General features: G+C 40.9%; 1 protein-coding gene and 1 long non-coding RNA gene across 5 annotated transcripts in view; both read right to left on the bottom strand.

Moving 5' to 3' along the window:
• NR6A1 (nuclear receptor subfamily 6 group A member 1) overlaps positions 1–16,332 on the bottom strand; it is a 259,827-nt gene that overhangs the window by 83,283 nt on the left and 160,212 nt on the right. The gene's annotated exons all lie outside the window — the stretch shown is intronic.
• Positions 1,935–15,550, bottom strand: LOC138845200 (uncharacterized). Its single transcript, XR_011382054.1, has 2 exons — positions 11,233–15,550; positions 1,935–10,870 (listed from the first exon to the last, which is right to left on the bottom strand). It is a non-coding gene; the product is annotated as an uncharacterized lncRNA (long non-coding RNA).

Here is a 16,332-nt window from a genome sequence, read left to right on the forward strand (position 1 = left end):
GAAATATTTCTCATTTGTTACATAAAAAGTAAAAGAAATCCTTCTGAATCCATCTATTTGTTTCCATTTCTGCTCTTACAGTCTTGGCAACTACTATCTCCCATCTGGCTTACTTTAAGAGCTTTCTTATAGGTATGTCTTGTTAGTTCCCATTTTTTCCCACTGTTCTTTCCTTCATACTGCTCCTCTTTCCCTACCTAATTCTCTACCCTGGCTGGATTTTAAAACTAAAATAAAACCTTGGCCCCCTACTTAAAATTTTCCACTACCATCAGTAAAAAAGCACCTTCCCAAACTCCCAAAAGCATTCCTGACTGAGCCCTTACCTGGTTCACACTCCTAGCGCTCCAAACAGGGCCATCTGCAGCTTCCCAAATGAGCCTTTGCGTGCTCTGTTCCTTCTGCCTGACCAGTTTCCATGAATTATTTAGTTCTCAGTCACTTCAGGCATTGCATCCTAGAAATATTCCCCAATTCTTCCCAGCCCTAAAGATTTCAATCCAATGAATTTCCAGTTTCATCCCATTGTGTGCTTACTTGCCCATGGGTCTGTGAGTATTCCAAGAGTAGGAGACCAGGTCTGATTCAACTCTGATTTCCTGGTATCCACCATGGATGGTGCTAACGGGTACTTGATTCATGTTTGATGAATTAAAAAAAAATAACAACTCGGATTCTAAGACATCTGTAATTCTACAGAAACAACTAAAATAAGAGGTAGCCTGGAATTCCATGCTTTGAACCACCTTTACAGCATGGACTAGTTTTGTAAACCTGAGCCCAGCACTTCAATTATCTCACCTCAGGTTACCCATCTAATAAAAGGAAACAGTTACTCCCCAGGGCTACTGATTAAATAAGTACACAGCATAAAGTATCTACAAGTAACTTTAAGAATATATCCATGCACTACACTCATATGTTAGTGAATTCAGTAAATTCCAAGACCACCGGGATCATACCCACACTATCCCAACAGCAGGGTCTTAACCCAAAAGTTTTGGGCATCTTATTATCGATAGAGTCATCCTACCACTTCTTGGTAAGCTGAGGGAAGGGAACACTGCTTTCCTGCTCCTTCCCAGAACCTACTGCCTCTACTGAATCCTGAAATACAAGGAATTTCTGTATTATCCAACTCAGGGCTTTGGAACTCACTTTTGTCTGCTTGACCTTTAAACATGTTGAGTAAAGGGAACAGAGACCTCAGAGATTAAGTTACATACTCCAGTCCAGGGGACAGCAAACTTGGTCAACCTGGAGTTGGAACTCAGTCCCAATATTTTCATAAACAAGACTATTTCTTTTCTTTTAAAGGAAAGTAAGCAAGTCACTGGTTAAATCTGATTCAGATTTTGAATCCTGCAAATTTACTAACTATGTGATGTTAGGTAAATTGCGTAACTTCTGTCTCAATTTCCTCATCTGTAAAATATGTTGTTTGCATTACCTTAGAGCCTCTGTAAGAATTGAAAGAGATAATCTAATGAAAAATATTCAATACAATGCACAGTAAATTCTCAATAAACATAGTTAACATTATTTAGACTGATATTTCTTTTCTTGTAAAACAATGTGTTCAGTAGGAAAAATAAACAACAGAAAACAAAAATATAAGAAAAAACACTTTTAATCCCATTATCTAGAAAGAATTTATAGTAACACTAGTTATATTTTGGTGTACTTATTGCCATCTTTTTTTTTCCTGGATACGTATATGAGTGCCCACTTCACATGTTAAATTTCTCATTAAACATTTTTGTGGAGACCATGAGGCGGCACCCCAGGCACATGGTTAATCTTACTGATGGCAGCAGCTGACTCAGGACGCTATCTGGCCTGAGAGTGGAGAACAGGTAATTCATAAGCAGTTTGAAAAAGAACTGAGTAACAACAACAACAGCAAAGACCCTCGCTATTCTGTGGGGGATAGGGCTGGGGAAGGATTAATGAGATATTTCAGAGACCAATACAAAACTGAGGGGATAGGTGCTTTTGGCTTCAAATAACTTTTCATTCTCAATCTCTGGTTAGAGTACTATTTTGAAATATCACCAGGAAGTATTTTCTTCCTAAGTTATTCAACAGTTTAGCCTTCATCTAAACTCCCTGCATGCAGGGAGGGGTACGGACAGTGGGTTTTGCAGTTACATATGCTCGGGGTCCCTCAGTGAGAAACAGTGAGCTGCTTTATTTCTCTAAGCCTCACCTCCCCTACCAAAAAAAAAAAAAAAAAAAAAAAGACTGAAATCAGGCCAGTTTGGTTGAGAATGTATGTAAAATTTTTATCACATTCCTAAGTATCCAGAATGAGCCCAGCAAACATAGCAACAGTTATTATTTTCCTTTTTTTTAAAGATGTATTTTATTTATTTGAAAGACAGAGTTACAGAGAGAGGTAGAGACAGAGAGAGAGGTCTTCCATCCGCTAGTTCACTCGCCAGTTGGCCGCAGCAGCAAGAGCTGCGCTGATCCGAAGCCAGGAGCTAAGAGCTTCTTCTAGGTCTCCCATGTGGGTGCAGGGGCCCAAGGACTGGAGCCATCTTATACTGCTTTCCCAGGCCGTAGCAGAGCCGGATTGGAAGAGGAGCAGCTGGGACTAGAACTGGTACCCACATGGGATGCCGGTGCTTCAGGCCAGGGCGTTAACCCACTGCGCCACAGCACGGGTCCCAACAGTTATTATTTTTCTAACTCCCAGGAAGTGAGTCAGGTTCTCTATCAGAATCTTTGTCCTTAAGCCTACTAGCAAGACAGAATACTTGCTCAGACATCTGTAGGGGAGAGGTCACACACAATAGCCATCAAAGATCCCTCTTCCTTCTTTGCTCTAGAACTAAAGACAAAGAATACAAACATCCATAGCAGGTCAACTTTAGGCAATCCCTATTCTGTGCCAGGAAGGGGTGGGTGGGTCAAGAGGAATGAGTCAGGATCCTATGTTGAGGAGCTGAAGCCAATGGGAGAGATGATGATATATTATCTTAGAAGAAGGGCAAAATACAAGCTGTGCTCAGAGACGTGTTTGTCTTAGCTGGGGGTGGGGGAGGAGCAGCTCACCACTACACTCTTAGTACCTATTATATATTTCATTATTTGATGAATTAATCACAAAGTCCAGAAAGGATTCTTGGAGGAAGTGATAGTTGAGCTTTGTAGCTATACTGCTCTGCTCTTTGTATTCCAGAGCCTCTTGTCTTCTGGTAAGGTTTCCAAATGAAGCTAAGCAATGAAATACAACTAAATGTCAAGAAAGGAGGTATTTCCACTGGTTACTTAAACCACTCCTTTCTTCCGCCTCTCACTTTCAGATTCCACCCAAGATAAATAAATGTAGATCTTCATTTGGAACAAACAGCATGATTTATACAGACCATCCATAGAACTCATCCTTAGTTTAGCTGTATGAGGACACTCCAATGTGGAAAGCAGAGAAAAGCAGTTCTAGGACTAAGCAGAGACCAACAACTTGCAGGAAATACTGAACTGAGATATGTCCAAACATCTCTGTAGTTTTTATTTTTATTTTTTTGTTTTTTGACAGGCAGAGTGGATAGTGAGGAAAGACAGGCAGAGAGAAAGGTCTTCTTTTGCCGTTGGTTCACCCTCCAATGGCCACTGCAGCCAGCACGCTGCGGCCGGCGCATCACGCTGATCTGAAGCCAGGAGCAAGGTGCTTCCTCCTGGTCTCCCATGTGAGTGCAGGGCCCAAGGACCTGGGCCACAGCAGAGAGCTGGACTGGAAGAGGGGCAACCAGGACAGAATCCTGCACCCCGACCGACCGGGACTAGAACCCGGTGTGCCAGCGCCACAGGCGGAGGATTAGTCTATGGAGCCACGGTGCCGGCCAATCTCTGCAGAATTTAAATGGTAATGCAGCCAAGTGAACAGAACAAGGATGTGGGCAAAGGGAGCTTACATCTGAGCATTATGCAAAGTAACCACACAGATATTCCTCTCTTCTGAGTTACCTATGTAGGTTAACAGATGGACGAATTGCAAATCTGAGAATTTGCCTGCCAAGAAATCATACCATTAAAAATTATCTAATGATAATTCTTTTACTATGAGGGAGAGGTAAACTCTCCTATATATCCTATCGCAGTCAATGTAAAGTAGAAATTTAGGGTTTGTGGAGTTGTCCCCCCTTTTTGTAGTATTATTCATCACACAATTATTATATAAAATGGTACAATATTCTGGGAGGTCACTTTTCCAGATACCTGTCCCTGGGAGGTCATTTTTGGTGTTGATTATTTTTAAATGTTTCTTTTAAACATTTATTTATTTATTTGAGAGGCAGAGTTACAAAAGAGAGAGAGGAGAGACACAGAGATCTTCCATCCACTGGTTCACTCCCCAAATGGCCACAACAACCAGGACTGGGCCAGGCTGAAGCCAGGAGCCAGGAACCAGAAGCTTCATCCAGGTCTCCCACATGGGTTCAGGGGCCCAAGGACTTCAGCCCCTCCTATTAATTACTAAAACCAAACCTTTTAAAAATTACGTATCAATTAGCTAGCAATTTCACATCTAGGCATGTACCTACAGAAATATTTATATAGGAATGAAAAATATTCATAAAAGAACTGTATGTAGTGGCAAAAAATTTTTTTAAACAATGGATCCCTCAAAAAAAAACTTTGCAATTCATAGAGGGGTGGTTGTAATAGCTCTAAATCTATGTAATACATAAGGATACTTCAAAATGTTTATGGAAAATGTTATTAAAAGGTAAGTTTCTGGGGCAGGTGCTGTGGCTTAGTGGGAAAGCCGCTGCCTGAGATGCCAGCACCCCAGAGAGATGCTGGTTCATGTCCCAGAGGTTCCACGTGTGACCCAACTCCCTGCTGGTGGCCTAGGAGGGCAGCAGAAGATGGGCCCCTGCTTGGGCACCTACACCCACGCGGGATACCAGGTGAAGGTCCACCTCCTGGCTTTGGCCTGGCCCAGCCCTGGCCTTTGCAGTCATCTGGGGAATGAACCAGTGGATGGAAGACTTCTCTGTCTCTCCCTCACTCTCTCTCTCTGTAACTTTGCCTTTAAAATAAAGAAAATAAATAAAGAAAAAAGAATTTTTTTAAAAAGACAACTTCATATTATTGCAAAAAATATTTGAAATCCATGTACAGTCTTTTCATAATATGCATCTCATTAGCTTTTTGAAGATTCTTTGTATGAATGGGTTCAAATTTTTTTGCACCAAAATAAATGTACCTTTAATTCCATCTTTTCCAAATATTTCGAAGTACTCTCATATGTTGCTTTACAAAGAATGAAGTGAGGTAAACTTTTAATGTATCAGCATATAAAGTAGTCTAGGATATATTGTTAATGCAAAAAAAAAGTTCAGTTTGGTTTCTTTTATGAATCTAAGTATACTTAGAAGTACAGAAAACTTTGTAAATATACTCCTGTACCTCTGGTCAAAATGGAGTAACAGGGATCATGTTTGGTCTCCTGATTGAGACAAGTATGGAACTGGACATAAAGTATGTAAAACAATGATTTTCAGGTACTGGATTTCAGAAGGCAAAGGACAGTGATTCCTGAGAAAGAAGAACAAACACACTAGCCCTGTGAACGTCTCTCCTAACTGCCTAGGAGTTTCCGGCTGGAGCACCCAAGGCAGGGCTCAGATAGAGTCCAACAATCTTTCAGAGTTCAGAATTTGGAGCTGGGAGGTCAGGAGGTCAGAGCAATTGCAAGTTGCCAGTCAGAGGGCCAGAAGGGAGAAGCCTTAAGAAGAGACAATGACTGAGGTCTGCAGAGGGTTAGTCTTCAAGTATTCAGCTAAGGACTGATTAGTGCATGTACAAAAGAAGACTACTGGAGCAGGCAATTGGCATAGGAAGCTGATCGGGACACCTGCGTGCCGTAGCACAGTCCCAGCTGCATTCCAGTGCCAACTTCCTGCTAGTGTACCCGCCAGGAGGCAGCAGGTCATACTCCAACTAGATGGGTTCATGTCACCCACAAGGGAGACAGATTGAGTCCACACTTGTGGCTTCAACCTGGCTCAGCCCCAGCTACTACAGGCACCTGGAGAGTGGAACACTGGATGGAAGAGCGCTCTCTTCTGTCTCTTTCAAACATGTAAACAAGAAACAAAAATTTATGAAAAGCAGAAACTCTCCAAAGCTGGGGAAAGAACCACCCAAAAGAAGCTGAGGGAACAATCTCTGGGGCTTATACAGGGCCAAGAATTTTTTCTGGTTCCTACTAGATAGAATTGAAAACTTTCAAGATCACAGGACTTATTTGCTGAAGAACCTGATTAAGCATTCACATATTCTCCACAACAACTGGCCCCAGGTATTCTTCTAAAAGTAATGAGTGGCTTATCAGATTAGCTACTTGCCATATTTAATGCATAAATGATAGAATCGAAGATGGGCAGTGATGGTTTGTGGGAAGAAAGATGGATAAAGCTAGCAATAGCCAGAGGGACAAGTCCAACAGGTTGAAGAGAGCAGATCTTTTTTTTTTTTTTAAAGATTTTATTTATTTATTTATTTATTTGAGAGGCAGAGTTACAGACAAAGAAAAGGAGAGACAGAGAGAAAGGTCTTTCACCCACTGGTTCCCTCCACAGATGGCCACAACAGCCGGCTGGAGCTGAGCTGAAGCTAGGAGCAAGGAACGAGGAGTGAGAAGCCTCTTCCAGGTCTCTCTCATGGGTGCAGGGGCCCAAGGACTTGGGTCATCTTCCACTGCTTTCCCAGGCCATAGCAGAGAGCTGGATTGGAAGAGGAGCAGCTGGGACTTGAACTAGCGCCCTTATGGGATTGGATTCTGGTGCCACAGGCAGAGACTTGGTGGGCTACACCACTGTGCTGGCCCCAAGAGAGCAGATCTTAAAAATAAACTTTGACTCAGGCTATCTTGGCATAGACAAAATCCACCACTATAAGCAGAAATCCCCTTCTCAAATTAACATAAAAATGATTGCAAAGATAAGATCATCACAAACCCTCCTCAATCAACTGGCCACCACACTGAAATTTGGCTTTCTAGGATGCTTTTAGTCTTAACAACTCTGCCCCCAAACAGACCCTCCAAAACACTGTGTCTTCTTTGCAAGAGATAATCAACTTGCATTATCACAAGTTTTGCCAGTCTATTCCTGGAAAACAGCTTAGAAATTTTACTTGCCATCCTTTTAGTACTAATGATGTTAACTGTGTATTCAGAGCCTGGTTTGCACTTTTAATAGCCTTTAGTTAGTCCTGGTAAAGTTCATTTTCTGCACAAATAAGACACTTGAGCTGCACTAGATTCTCTGTTCAGATCAAGTTAATATAATATTGGACAGCCTGGATCCTGTATCAAGTGACTTTGAGAATTCTTGGATAAATACAGCATAAGAAGAACTGTTAACTTCCAGGTTAAGATATTAACATTAAAAACTACATACAGAATGCAGTTTCAGGGGCAGACTTTTGGTGCAGCAGGTTAAGACACCGCATGGGATGACCACATTCCATAATGGAGTGCCTGGTCCGAGTTCAGACTCCTCCACTTTGAATACAACTTCCTGCTAATGTGCATCCTGGGAGGTAGCAAACAAAAGATGGCCCAAGTACTTGGGTCCCTGCCAGCCATGCGGGAGACTCAGATTGAGTTCTGGTCTCCTTACTTTGGTGTGGCTCACTCCTGGCTATTATATTTGGGGAGTAAACCAGCGGATGCCTTTTGAATAAAATGAAAAATAATTTTTATTAAAAGAATAGTTCCATAATTATGATGTTGTTATTAAAAAGAGAAATTAATCAAAAGGCACTTACAATAAATGCTTAACTACAAGAGTCTCAATGATATGACTTAACAGACTGCTAAGAGGCCACTGAAGCAGGCATACATAGTTGGGGTCACAGACTTTTAGACCATGCCTGCTCATTTTGTAAGACTCAGTCTAGATTTTTTTCTTCTTCTTCTTCTTTTTTTTTTTTTTTTGGACAGGCAGAGTGGACAGTGAGAGAGAGAGACAGAGAGAAAGGTCTTCCTTTTGCCGTTGCTTCACCCTCCAATGGCCACCGCGGCCGGCGCGCTGCAGCCGGCGCACCGCGCTGATCCGATGGCAGGAGCCAGGAGCCAGGTGCTTTTCCTGGTCTCCCATGGGGTGCAGGGCCCAAGCACCTGGGCCATCCTCCACTGCACTCCCTGGCCACAGCAGAGAGCTGGCCTGGAAGAGGGGCAACCGGGACAGAATCCGGTGCCCCGACCGGGACTAGAACTTGGTGTGCCGGCGCCGCTAGGCGGAGGATTAACCTAGTGAGCCGCGGCGCCGGCCCAGTCTAGATTTTTTTAATTTAATTTTATTTATTTGAGAGAGAGAGAAAGAGAATCTTTCATCCACTGGTTCACTACACCCAGAAGGCCGCAATAGCTAGGGATGGGCTAGCACTGGAAGCAGCAGCTTAACCTGCTGTGCCACAGTGCCAGTCCCTCATTGTAGATTTTAATCAGGCTTTCAATCATTTAGTCAGTCCATCCCTCCCCCATCATTTACTAACAATACTAACATCAAAGAAAATCATTCCAGCTTTAACTAGTTTTAAGATTAAAGGTTACCCTTTATCCTCCATAAAATATATCTTTCTATGACTACAATTGGTATATTCTTCCTAGGCTTTGTTTTGTAATAAATACTTTCATTCTTCTATATTGTCTTTTACAGAGTCAATTTTAACTCCTGTAAACCATTCCCCCCAAGATGGAAACACAATTAGCTTAGTATTAAACATCTAGTAATTATCTTTTTGCCCTACAGATAATGCTATAATGAAAGTCTCTGTACTTGTATACTTTCTGATGTCTGCTGAAAAAGTCTTTGGACTGGGTCATGAAATTGAAGATCAGAGAAAGCTTTATGAATCTGGCTCCAAATAGCTTTGTGCCTAGTGATCAGACTCATCTGAACAGCTAAGGGTACCCCGCAGCCCACCAGTAGAGGGCAGCACCCTCCCAGGCTAACAGGGCCTCAGGATCCAGACCTCAAGCCTGGAAGCAGAAAGGAAGCGGATGACCAAAGACAAAGACAAAATCCATAGTGTAAAACCAGGCCTCCCAAGAGTTAGGAGGTAGAACAGATTCCACCTCCTGCAAGACAACTGGGGTAATTCACAACCAGCAACATCCAGCACTGTCCTTGATTCCTTTACTGGCACCATGATGGAAAAGTTACCGCCACTTAAACAGGTGATATAATGAGCATATTTTTAGGAAAATTTGGAAGTAAAATACACACTAGACTTGTCCATATTGAAATTCTGGCTATATCATTTATTAGAAATGTGACTTTACACTTAACCTGCCAACTTCATTTTATTTATTCACAAAATGGGGGGTAGGGGTGGTGAGAAGTATTAATTTCAAAAGGTAATAAGGAAAACTAATTTATTTCATATATATAAGAAGTAATTTAACTGAAAATACTTTATATAGCAGCACAGTACCTACCATAGAGAAAATGCTCAGAAAATTCAGAGGATATTATTATTTAACATGATTTAAGATGTTGTTTTATTACTAACACTATTTAAGATAATGTTTATTAGTAACATCATTACCTCTGAGAAGTGGTATCAGGCAGGCAACTTTAATTTACAAAATTCTTAAATCTTAAAAATCTTATTTACTTATTTATTAGAGAGAGACAAAGAGACAGAAGTATCTCCTCTCTGTTAGTTCACTCCTTGAATGCCTGGCTAGGCCAAGGCCAAAGCCAGGCCCACAATCAAAGTCTTCAACATGCGTGGCAGGAACTCAGTTACCTGAGTCATCACTGCTGCCTCCCAGGATTTACAGTAGCAGGAAGCTGGACTTGGGAGTCAGAGCCAGGAGCTGAACTCAGGTACTCTGACGTGGGATGACTGCAACAACCACTAGGCTAAATGTCTGCTCCCCAGCTTATCAAGTTTTATAATTCTGTATATAACAACTTTTTTATAACATGTGCTTTTGTAATGGAAATATGTAACCTTATGTCCAAAAGCAATGAAAATATATGTTTACACAGATATTTGCATGTGAACGTTCATTAATAGTATTATCTATAATAGTAAAAAAAAAATGGAAACAATTGTAAATGGACAAAAATGTATGGTATTTCTATACAATAGAATACTATCCAGCAATAAGAAACCGATTACTTATCTATGGAAAAATCTAATAACTATTATGCAAAATGAAAGAAACAAGGTATCAGAAAACACATACTGTATGATTCCATTTACATGACATGCCCAGAAGAGGCAAATCTATAGAGTACAGAGCAGAATCACCTGGAGTTGAGGGTGGGAATGGGCGTTAACAGTTAAGGGGTACAATGATTCTTCCTGGGATGATGAAAATGTTCTAAAACTGATTTAGGTGATGGCTGACACAACTTGGTAAATTTACTAAACATCACTAAATTATACAAAGTGAATTACAAGATATGCAAACTATGCCCAATAAAGCTGTTTTTTTAAATGGTTTAAAAATATGTCCTTACAATTCATGCATAATTTTATGATCACATGCATATAACGCTTTGCCTTTGAAAAGCACTTTAACTTGCATCATCCTATTTGATCCTCATAAACATCATGTGGGGTAGACAGAGTAAGGACCATACTATTTGGAGAGAAAGGGAAAATGATGTTCAGGCTAGCCCAAAGCTACTTCTAGGAAATAAGGCAGCCAGAGTACAGTTCTAAAACACAACTAAATCAATAAATGTGGCAGTAAAAATACACAAAGACTGCATGATTCCAGGGATAATCACCCAACAGTGGCTACAAAATAGCTGATACTGATAGGGGCTTTTCCCTCCAAAGTTCAACAAAAATTCTAGAATTCTTAAATTTTAAAAATAATGCATACCTGGCCGGCGCCGCGGCTCACTAGGCTAATCCTCCGCCTAGCGGCGCCGGCACACCGGGTTCTAGTCCCGGTCGGGGCGCCGGATTCTGTCCCGGTTGCCCCTCTTCCAGGCCAGCCCTCTGCTGTGGCCAGGGAGTGCAGTGGAGGATGGCCCAGGTGCTTGGGCCCTGCACCCCATGGGAGACCAGGAAAAGCACCTGGCTCCTGGCTCCTGCCATCGGATCAGCGCGGTGCGCTGGCCGCGGCGGCCATTGGAGGGTGAACCAACGGCAAAGGAAGACCTTTCTCTCTGTCTCTCTCTCTCACTGTCCACTCTGCCTGTCAAAAAAAAAAAAAAAAAAAAAAAAAAAAATAATGCATACCTAACAATTTGACATAAAAGATGTTATTATTTTCCTTACACAGTCTGGCTAAAACTGAGATCATTAAAAATTTCATTTTCAGTAACTCATATAGCGCTCAGCACCCAGTAGAGTTTATATATATATACACACTTATTTTTAAATTATATATAAATAATAATTATAAAAATATATGTACTTGGCCAGGGATAATCCTAGTTTTATTATTTTAAAAAATGTTTACTTCCTTGAGAGATAGAGACAGATAGAGGGCTCCCATCCACCAGTTCACTCTGAGAGACACACAGACAGAAAGGAGGTTCCCATCTGCCAAGTTCATTCCCCAAATGCCCACAAGGGCTGGGCCTGGGCTGGATTGAAGCAGGGAGCCAGGAACTCAACCCAGGTCTGCCATGTAGGTGACAAGAACCCAATTACCTGAGCCATCACCACTGCCTCCCAGACTTGGAAGCTGGAGTCAGGAGCTAGTCATTCATCAAACTCAGGAACTCTGACATGGGGCATAGTTGTCTTTTTAAATAAAATAAAATAATATACATATATATGTGTATATATAAAGATTGATTTATTTATTTGAAAGGCAGAGTTACAGAGAGAGGGAGAGAGACAGAGAGAGATCTTCCATTTACTGGTTCACTCCCCAGATGGCTACAACAGCAGTAGCTTCCTCCTTGTCTCTGATGTGGGCGCAGGGGCTCAAGCACTTGGGCCATCCTCTGCTGCTTTCCCAGGTGCTCTGGCAGGGAACTGGATCAGAAGTGGAGCAGTTGGGACTTGAACTGGAGCCCATATGGGACTCTGGCATCACAGACAGAGGCTTTACCCACTATGCCACAAAGGTGGCCCAACATAGGTGTCTTAAGCACTTGGCTAAATGCCTGCCCCAACTACAACATATTTTAAATTCATACTGCATTTTATTTTGTACAGAAAAACTGGAGAAAAATTTCAACAGATAAAATTCAAACCATAAGCTATATTTAGGGGGTAGGGGAAGGCAAATGATACATTTTTACCAAACAGTTTGCTAAAGTGTACAAAAAGCCACCATACCTGCACCTGCAGTTTCTACAGAGCACTCCAGAACCAGGCAAGTAACTATGAAAATTAAAAAAAAAAAAGCCTGGCATAATTAATCAATATTTTCCCCACATTTTTTTCTCTAGTTTATATGGACTAGGTTTAGAGAACTATAGCAGAAAAGAATTGGTTCTTTGTGTAAAATTATGTGCTTTTCATAGTAAACTGAGTTGACAACATAGGTGATCTCTCTTGCTTACATCTTCCAGATGGGAAAATAGGTCCAGAAAGGCAAAATAGCAAAGTTCCCCTGGTATTTTCTGTTTATCACTGCAAGAAGATCAAGGTTCTTAAAATGTTGGCTGAAATACTTCATGCCAAATCTTGACACACAGCTGAGATAAGTTTACCTAGCAACATTCTCTGAAGAGAAAGCCCAAAGAACTAGCTGGTAACTAGAAAAGGTGTAAATTCAGACAATCATAAACTCTGGGCCATTATAAAACATATTAAGAACCTTTGTTTACATATCTGATATTATATTCTTCAGGATTTTGATATCTACCAAAAGTAAAGGATACCAGGAAAAAGCCATATGCTCACAAGAGGATGGTTTGAGTTCTGGGCAGACCAAGAAAAGCACTAGAAAACTTAAAAAAAAAAAAAAAGAATACGAAATTGAGCTCAACTCTGGCTTTAGGACCAAGAGGGAACTAAAGGGAGGATGGACTTCTCAGATGCAGAATATTGCACAAGCACAGCACAAAGTACAAATGAATTCTATTTTAAAATGGGTTCATGTACAGAGAAATGAACTGTGAAAAACAGTCCATAAAGTCATGGCTGTTGGAGCCCCTCAGAAGATTCACAAAGTATATAATCATGAAGAGGGCCATCAACCCACCAGGCAGAGAATAGTTCTAACCATCCAGAAATACACTGTTTACCTTCACAGAGTGCCAAGGAAGAGGTCAGTCTCTGTAGAGGGTAACAGGATTCTCTTTGGCCCTCTTACCAGACACACTTCTGCAGAGGTCGTGGCATTACAAGGAAGAGAAAAAAAGCTGTCAAAATGAAGTGAAGAAAAGGTAGGGATATAAAGGCAAGCCATCAACAATTGCGCTTTGGTCATTTCTGAGAAGTCAAAGGGGTGGGGATGACATGCAGGGGACACACTTCAAGCAAGCCAAGAGCTAGGAAGGAAAGGCAATGCCTTCAATAAAACCATAAGGGACAATATATACATTGCCTAGTATGATTTAGAATCATAATACTTTTTAATTTCTTCATATCCCCTGAGTAATAAATAGAGAAAGCCTCGTTTAACCATTCTAGCCCTATCCCAGCTTAATATAGTACTCTGAAGGAAGAATCATTTATTTCTGCTTAGACCAGAGGATTACAGAAGAATAGATGTCTAACTCCTCTCACTGATGCTCATTTGGTGAACAACTTAAGCTTCTCCTCTCCCCCACACTTTTTCTTCTATCCTTATTGGGCTTTTCTTTGTATGTGGCATGAGTGCTAAAAGCTTTATATGTACCATCTCACCACAATCTCACAAAAACATCTGGAAATACATTATCCCAATGTTAGAGACAAAGAAACTGAGGCTCAGGGAGCTTTGGTAAGTTTTCCAAGGTCAAATATCTAGTAAAGGGCAGAGCTAAAATACAAACCTGGGAATGAGTAGTAAGGCACAAGCCATGGTGGTAGCAGCAGAGTGCGAGCCTTCAAGGGTATGGTAGGGAGCAGTTAATCTACTCCTCCCTTTGTGAAGATTTCCTTCTAAATGATGGATGTTCTAATATTGAGGGCTATAGCAGTTTCCTTGTACATGGTGGCAGCAGTGGGATCACAGCCATCTGTCAGGTGGACTAGCAAATCCAAACATCATCCTTCAGGCCAATTTTCTAATACCAACCTGAATATTTCAAAGACTCCTTTTCTCTATTTTATTGTCTCTCTTATTAGGTAATATCTAACCACTTTAATTAGTTTCCTGTTAGGTATCTTCCAAAATTCTTGTTAGCATCATGTCTCTCTGCCCAGCCTGGAGATGTGCAGGGACAGAATGCGAGGAGAGGAGTCATCTTAGGACATCCTGACTACCTTCATAGGTCTATGAAGCTGTTTTCCTAAAGCTCAAATCAAGAAAATAGGTCCCCTGAAACAATTAGTGTCTCAAAAACACAAAACATGAAACAACTCTTGGAGATATCAAATATTATTCAATCAAACCTTGTGATTTGCGCCTTGCCATTGGTTGAGTGTCTGCAGTCTGCAGAGTGCCCTGGGTTTTGCTCCAGATCCGTCACATTGCATTAGTGCCCTTCCTCCTCATTGCCTACAGAAATAACAGCCTTGAACATGGCAGCACAATCCATTTGTCCTGCTCTAATTATTTTTTGACATTACTCTTTTTACTGCTAACTAGCCTTTCTTTCTTTCAACCTCAGGGTATCATTAAAGTCATCTGAAAACAAAATCTTTAGGTTCTGCCAATACATATTTGGTTAACTTACTATCACAAAATGGTTTTAAGGAGAACACTAGTTATAGTTATAAGGAGAAATCCACAGGGCACTCAAAACTACTTACAGGATTTCCCAGATGCCACAGATTGGCCAAAGGGGAAATTCCTGAGCTTGAAGTTATAGGAATGGGGCAAGTTAAAACTCTCCCACTTATTGGCTATGAGATCTTGGGCAAGTGTCCTAATCTACCTGGGTTTTAGTATCCTCCTTGGACAAATGCGGTTACATCCCTATTCTGATAAGCTTACAAGAGCTGCTGAGAAATCAGTTGGGATAATATATGTGAAAATACTCTGTAAACAGCTGTAGTCATATTGTTATTACTATAAGGCATATAATGATTATCAATTCTGCAAGACTCTCTACATCTTATATCCTTCATTAAACCCTATGTATACTTCATTAGACTAGTATGATAGTTAATAAGTGTCAACTTGGCTGGGACATGAGGTATCCAAATATTTGGCCAAATATTATCCTGAGTATACCTGATAGGGTGTTTTTTGCATGAGATTAACATTTACATCAGTTGACTTTGAGCAAAGCAGATTGCTCTCAATAACATGAGTTAGCTTCATCCAAACAGATGAAGATAGAACAAAAAGACAGTCTTTCTCATGCATGAACGAATTCTTTTTTTTTTAACTTTTATTTAATGAATATAAATTTCCAAAGTACGATTTATGGATTACAATGGCTTCCCCCCCATACCGTCCCTCCCACCCACAACCCTCCCCTTTCCCACTCCCTCTCCCCTTCCATTCACATCAAGATTCGGTTTCGATTATCTTAATATACAAAAGATCAGCTTAGTATACATTAAGTAAGGATTTCAACAGTTTGCTCCCACACAGAAACATAAAGTGAAAAATAATAGATGATTTTTTTTAAATGATGATGAAATCAGATCAGACCTATTGTCATGTTTAATCCCAGTGAGAGTCAAGTTGGGAGTTGATAATTTCTTTCTTTCTTTCTTTTTTTTTTTTTTTTTTTACAGAGGATCAGTTTAGTATACATTAAGTAAAGATTTCAACAGTTTGCACCCCCATAGAAACACAAAGTGAAATATATTGTTTGAGTACTCGTTATAGCATTAAATCTCAATGCACAGCACATTAAGGACAGAGATCCTACATGAGGAGTAAGTGCACAGTGACTCCTGTTGTTGACTTTACCAATTGACACTCCTGTCTATGGCATCAGTGATCTCCCTATGCTCCAGTCATGAGTTTCCAAGGCTATGGAAGCCCTCTGAGTTCTCCGATTCTTATCTTGTTTAGACAAGGTCATACTCAAAGTGGAGGTTCTCTCCTCCCTTCAGAGAAAGGTACCTCCTTCTTTGAAGACCTGTTGTTTCCACTGGGATCTCACTCACAGAGATCTTTTGCCAGAGTGTCTTGGCTTTCCATGCCTGAAATACTCTCATGGGCTTTTCAGCCAGATCCGAATGCCTTTAGGGCTGATTCTGAGGCCAGAGTGCTATTTAGGACACCTGCCATTCTATGAGTCTGCTGAGTATCTCACTTCCCATGTTGGATCA

The sequence above is a fragment of the Oryctolagus cuniculus genome, chromosome 1, assembly GCF_964237555.1.
Source record: "Oryctolagus cuniculus chromosome 1, mOryCun1.1, whole genome shotgun sequence".
Lineage (NCBI taxonomy): Eukaryota > Metazoa > Chordata > Mammalia > Lagomorpha > Leporidae > Oryctolagus > Oryctolagus cuniculus.